The sequence below is a fragment of the Myotis lucifugus genome, unplaced genomic scaffold, assembly GCF_000147115.1.
Source record: "Myotis lucifugus unplaced genomic scaffold, Myoluc2.0 scaffold_12, whole genome shotgun sequence".
NCBI classification, from domain to species: Eukaryota; Metazoa; Chordata; class Mammalia; order Chiroptera; family Vespertilionidae; genus Myotis; species Myotis lucifugus.
In genome coordinates this window covers 13,556,735-13,563,174 of record NW_005871060.1, presented here as the reverse complement: position 1 = coordinate 13,563,174, position 6,440 = coordinate 13,556,735, and the positions used below count along the sequence as shown (strand labels likewise).

The 6,440-nt window shown below is 37.5% G+C and overlaps 1 pseudogene; it reads left to right on the top strand.

The window, feature by feature from the left end:
- The window catches only part of LOC102442737, a 33,501-nt pseudogene extending 29,007 nt beyond the window's left edge, over positions 1 to 4,494 (top strand).
- The last annotated feature ends 1,946 nt before the right edge of the window (positions 4,495 to 6,440 follow it).

Sequence of the window (6,440 nt, the reverse complement as noted above, 5' to 3'; positions counted from 1 at the left end):
AATATAAAACACCATAAATCAAATATATAACATGGTGGTTCCTTATACATTTTCAAAGAACAAAGTGAAGTCTAATAATACATGAATAAAATATGTAAACACTTGAATGACTTTATAGACTTATTTTAATTAAAAAAAAATTAGAGGCCCTGGCCTAGTAGCTCAGTTGGTTAGAGCATTATCCCGATATGTCAAGGTTGGGGATGTGATCTTTAGTTAGGGCACATACAAGAAATAACCAATGGATGCATAAATAAGTGGAACAACAAATTGATCTCTCTCTCAAATCAATAAATAAAATAAATTAGGAATAAAATTTAATCTTTTTATAATTTAAAAGCACAAAGATTGCTTCTGTATTGGCAAAACCAACAGTTTTATAAAATAATGTTTTCAATTTTGGTATAAAAATATGATAAAGATAGTGAAATTAAAAGTTTTTCAAATGTTATATTTCATTTTGATAATAGAAAAATAGAATAAACACACCTTTAAAGATTTTTAACACATTCTTATTAATGTAATGCAAATTACCATTCTGGTTGTTTAGAAATATAGGAAGAAAAGCTTATTTTCTCCTGGATTGAAATAAAAGAACATTTTTTTGACACGATGATTGACACAGCATTTTATATATAGTGTCACTGAGAAGTGAATAAAGCATTTTTTAAAATATTTTAGTAGTAATATTTGAGATTCAGTATATATATATATATATATATATATATATATATATATGAAGTATTATGTGGAGAAATTTAAGGTTTGATTTTTTTTTAGAATTTAGGTTTTTTTAAAAATTCTTTATTGTTGAAAGTATTACATATGTCCCCTTCCCCAACCCATGCCGCCCCACCCCCCTGCCCAAGGCCTTCAGCACCCTATTGTCTGTGTCCATGGGTTATGCATATATGCATACAAGGTCTTTGGTTGATTACCTCCCACCCACCCAACCTCCCCCACCTTCCCTCTGAGATTCTGCACTCTGTTGCAAGCTTCCATGTCTCTAGATCCACTCCATTCATCACTTTATTTTGTTACTTAGATTCCATATATGAGTGCGATCCTGTGATACTTGTCTTTCTCTGCTGGCTTATTTTGCTTAGGATAATACTCTCCAGGTCCCTCTATGCTATCTCAAAGGGTAAGAGATTCTTTTTTACTGCTGCATAGTCTTCCACGGTATGATTGCACCACAGCATTTTTTTATCCACTCATCTACTGATGGGCACTTGGACTGTTTCCAGGTCTTAGCTATTGTAAATTGTGCTGCTATGAACATAGGGGTGCATATGTCCTTTCTGATTGGTGTTTTAGGTTTTTTAGGATATATTCACTGGGTCAAATGGGAGTTCCATTTTTAATTTTTTAAGGGAACTCCATACTGTTTTTCATAATGGCTGCACTAGTCTGCATTCCCACTAGCAGTGTACGAGGGTTCCCTTTTCGCCACATCCTCGCCTGCACTTGTCATTTGTTGATTTGTTGATGGTAGCCATTCTGACAGGTGTGGGGTGATACCTCATTTTTGTTTTAATTTGCACCTCTCTGATGATCAGTGGCTTTGAGCATTTTTTCATATGTCAGTTGACCATCTGTATGTCCTCTTTGGAGAAGTGTCTATTTAGGTCCTTTGCCCATTTTTTAATTGGATTGTTTCTCTTCCTTTTGTTAATTGTATGAGTTCCTTATATATTTTGGATATTAAACCTTTATCAGATGCATCATTGCCAAATATGTTCTCCCATACAGTTTAAAAAATTAATTATAATGTACAATAGAGTAGCTGTTAATAGATCTATGTTCAAAATAGCAGACATTTCTGCTTCTAATCTTTGCACAATTGTTAGCATATTTATAATCTTTATAAACTTCCTTAACCTCAAAGTCTCAGTATTTTTATCTGCAAAAAGGAGATAAAATTCTTGACATATACCTGGTGCTTAAAGAAAAGAATAGCTTGCCAAAATATATTTAAAATATTACATTTTTCTATCTCATTCATTTTCTATTGAAATGAATGAGATGAATAAATCTCAATATTTTTACTTTAATTTCAAAATTAATTTATAAATAACATTAAAGCATAAAGTTTAATGTGGAAGAACTTTAAATCATATGGAATTATTAGAAGGGAGAGATCATGCTACCTCATGGCAAAAATAGTAGTTCATAGAAAGAACAATAACTCTTAGAAAGGAAAGAAACATTGTTAGCACTATTTCCTCATGGGCAAAAATAACTATTTTGCTTTCTGTAGGTAATGAGCAAATTGAAGGCACTCTCTACATTTTGCCAAACCAAGGAGGCCCACCTCCCTTAATATTTGCCATTCTGTTATTTTAGATCTTAGCTTGCCTTTGATTTGATGCTATGTTGCTAGGTTCTTAGGCAACACTGCAGTTGCAATTTAGGTGCCTGCATTCTTAGGACTTTTCATGTGACTATTAAACCTCTGTAAACGCTCTTGCCTTCTTCTGGTATATAACCCAGAGTCAGAGTGAACATCTCAAGATAGAGTGCCCAGGAGAAGAGTAACATGATCTTTGACCTGCTTGTGACATACTGTATAAAGATTTTGGGAAATGCTGTCTAGGGTAATCCATCATCAAGCCATTTGGTATAACCTTGATGACCCTGTTCTTTTAGCACTAATATAACCCTGGTGCACCTAGTGTTTTGAAAATTTATATTTATTATATAAAGTCATACACTCTATAAAGCAATAAAAATACAACATGTAAGTTTGTCAGGTAGATTAAAGAGTAGATGTGTGAAAAAGTTGTCTTGTGTTAATGTTGCTCAGTAGCTGTTGAAATTTAAAGACCATGGGAACAACTTTTCCAAGCCAATCAGCCAGACTTGCAAGCTACAACAAATGCTGTATTTCTCTTGGTTGTCAATACAAGTGTGACACTCATACACATCTCTGATTATACTTTGTAGTTCCACAGTGTTCATGATAGTTTTTCATTTTGATTTGAAAGATATTTGAAACAAATTTTAAAAAACGAATCTAGATTCAAGTAAGTAAAAGCAAGGAACAAAAACTGAGCCAAGGAGTAGAAACCTTTGCCATGTGACAAGTGAACAGTGAGTAATGGTAACTATAAATAAGATCCTTGGGGGAAGATGAGAGATTTCTGCAACCTGAAGAGAAACCAGAGTATTTGATTTCTACTACATTAGTTCACCCACCTTCAGGTCTCATCTCATTGACTGAAGTTGTCTCTCATTAGTTTGTTGGAGTCCAGCTTAACTCTCCTCCATTTAATTCCCCAACCTGCAGCATAATCCATCTTTCTAAAGGGCTAATCTTTTCTGTCTGACTTATTTCACTTAGCATAATGTTCTCAAGGTCCATCCATGGTTGTTGCAAATGACGCTATTTCATCCTTTCTTATGGCTGAGTAGTATTCCATTGTAAAAGCTAAGAACCATATGATTTAACTCATATGTGGGATATAAAACTGCAACTTATGAACACAAACAGCAGTGTGGTGGTTTCCAGAGGGAAGGGGGTGGGGTGAAAAGGGGTCCTAAAATGAAGTGACAGGAGAAGATTTGACTTTGGGTGGTGGGCACACGGTGCTATATGCAGATTTTGTAACTTAGAAATCCACACATGAAACCTATATGTTCATGTTCACCAATGTCACCCCCAATAAAACTTAATAAAAAAATAAAAAGGGCTCATCTGACCCAGTTAAAATCAAAGCAAAATACAGTGGGGCCTTGACTTATGAGTTTAATTCGTTCTGAGACCGGGCTCGTTAAGGAGCTCATTAAGGAGCTCATTAACTCAAATTACTCTGTCAATTCAATGCAAAAAAATCGGCCGAGAGACAGCTGGTATCTCAAAAAACTCGTTAGTCAGGACACTCGTAAGTCAAGGCCCCACTGTACTTTTCGGCCATGCTGGGGCACAGGTGGGCCCAACAGCATGGGCTGGGCTCCAGTTAAAGAGGATTGTGGAAGGAAGGGGACAACCCAATTGTGGACTCTGCGGAGATACATGCACCTGGAGGCCACAGTTCCATGTCCCCAAACCTTCCCCGATTCTCCCAAAGCCAAGCCAAACAAAGGCTTTGAAGGCAAAGAAAACAGTGCTGAAAGGTGTCCACAGCCACACACAAAAAATGATCCTCACCTTACCCATCTTCCGATGGCAGAAGACACTGCAGCTCCCAAGGCAGCCTGAATGTCCTGGGAAGAGCGCCTTCAGAAGAAACAAGCTTGGCCACTATGCCATCATCAAGTTCCTCCAACTACCAAGGCAGCCATGAAAAGATAGAAGACAACAATACACTTGTATTCATTGTGGATTTTAGGGCCAACAAGCACCAGATCAAACAGGCTATAAAAAAGCTCTATGACATTGACATGGCCAGTGTCAACACCCTGATCAGACCTGATGGAGAGAAGAAGGCCTATGTTCAACTGGCTCTGGACTATGATGAGTTGGATGTTGCCAACAAAATTGAGATCATTTAAACTGAGTCCAGCTGGCTAATTCTAAATAGAAATTTTTACACTGCAAAATAATAATAGAAATTAATAATAATAATAATAATAATAATAATAAAATATCGAAGCAAAATAAAATCAACCAAAACTTAAACAAAAAATATCTTCAGTACTTAATCACTAGCTCATCAACTGGTCTCAACTCATGTCATGATCTTACCACTACAGGCTCAGTTTTCACTATGGCCACTTCATGCTGCAGCCATATTAAACTTTCAATGTTTCAAAAGTGCCATGTTTGCTCTTTCACTTCCAAGCTTTGCCCTGTCTCAGCCTGGACATTTTATCCCACTTTCTCATCCTTCAGATCTCAGCCTCACATTTTGCTTTACCAAAAGGTACCAACCACTCACCAAGTTTGGGTTGGGTACCCTCTATGTACTTCTATTGTATCTTGTGCGGGCATTATTGTCTCTATACAAAAGGAAACAAAAATCAAGGGCCTAACTTGACCAGTGTTGCACATTTATAAAATATCAGAGCCAGACCCTAAATTCAAAACTTCTGGCTTCCACCATTATTTCAAAGTAGCCTCTCATATGCTTAATTTTACCTCAATAATTATGAGCTTTAGTGGTTTTATGTGGCTTCATTCCTCTATCCCTTTACATATCCCCCATGCCTAGATTAACTTTGTGTTTGTGTCTGCCTGAGAAATTCTTATTCATTTTTTAAGACCCAGTTATAGAATGTGACACCTTCTCTGGTGCACCCTCCCTCTTCAGGTCCAACGATGTTACTTAGTCCTTACCACTCTTGTGGGGCTAATGATCACTATTGAAATGTCCGATTATATGTTTATCTCTCCTGTTGGCCAGTGAACTTCCTGATGGCAAATGTTTATATCAATCACCTCTATATTCCCTGGCACTCCCTACAGTGCCCCATACATAATGGATTTGGTATTTTAAACTAGAATCGTGGAAGCACATACTAACGACCTGCATACTCATCTCTCATATTTTCTTTCTTTGATAGCATGTAAGTTGTCCAGTTTCTCTCTTTGCCTTCCCCAAAATACCCTAACTGATTTCTCAGAGCTTCCAGTCTCAAGGCCTTGCCACTGAAGCTAGGTTATTTTTTTATTACTAGAGGCCCAGTGCACAAAATTTGTGCATGGGTAGGGTCCCTAGGCCTGGCTGGCAATCAGGGCCAATTGGGGCCTCCTGGCTGCCGGCCGGGGCCTTCCTTCGTTCTGCATCGCCCCCTGGTGGTCAGCACACATCATAGTGAGTGATCGAACTCCCAGTCTCCCAGTTGAACTCCTGAGGAGATACTTTGCATATTAGCCTTTTATATAGAGAGATTATTGAATTTATTGGGGTGACATTGGTTAATAAAATGATGTTGGTGTCAAGTGTACAATTCTATAATACTCCATCTGTATATTGTATTGTGTGTTTACCACCCCAAGTCAAGTCTCCTTTGATCACCATTTGTGTTGCTTTACCCTCTCCAACCTCCCTCTCTTTCCCTCTGGTAGTCACCTTATTGTTGTCTGTTTATAAGTTTTTTTGTGTGTTGTTTAATCCCTTCACCTTTTTCACCCAACTTTCCGAATCTACTCCCCTCTGACAGCTTTTACTCTGTAATCTGTATCTATGAGTCTGTTTCTATTTTGTTTGTTTACTTTGTTCATTAGATTCCACATATAAGTGAAATCATATGGTATTTGCCTTTCTCTGACTGGCTTATTTCACTTAGCATAATACTCACCAAGTTCATCCATGCTGTCGCAAAAGGTAAGATTGCCATTTTTTTTTTTTTAATGGCACTGGTCCTTTAAGCGGACTCTTGTTTCTCCCTGGCAGACAGAATCCTTGCTGATTTTCACAGTCACATGTTATATGGGTGCCTCTTCCTGGCTCTGGTGCTCTGTGCTGGGGAGCCTGGTGTGGGGTTGAGACCCCATG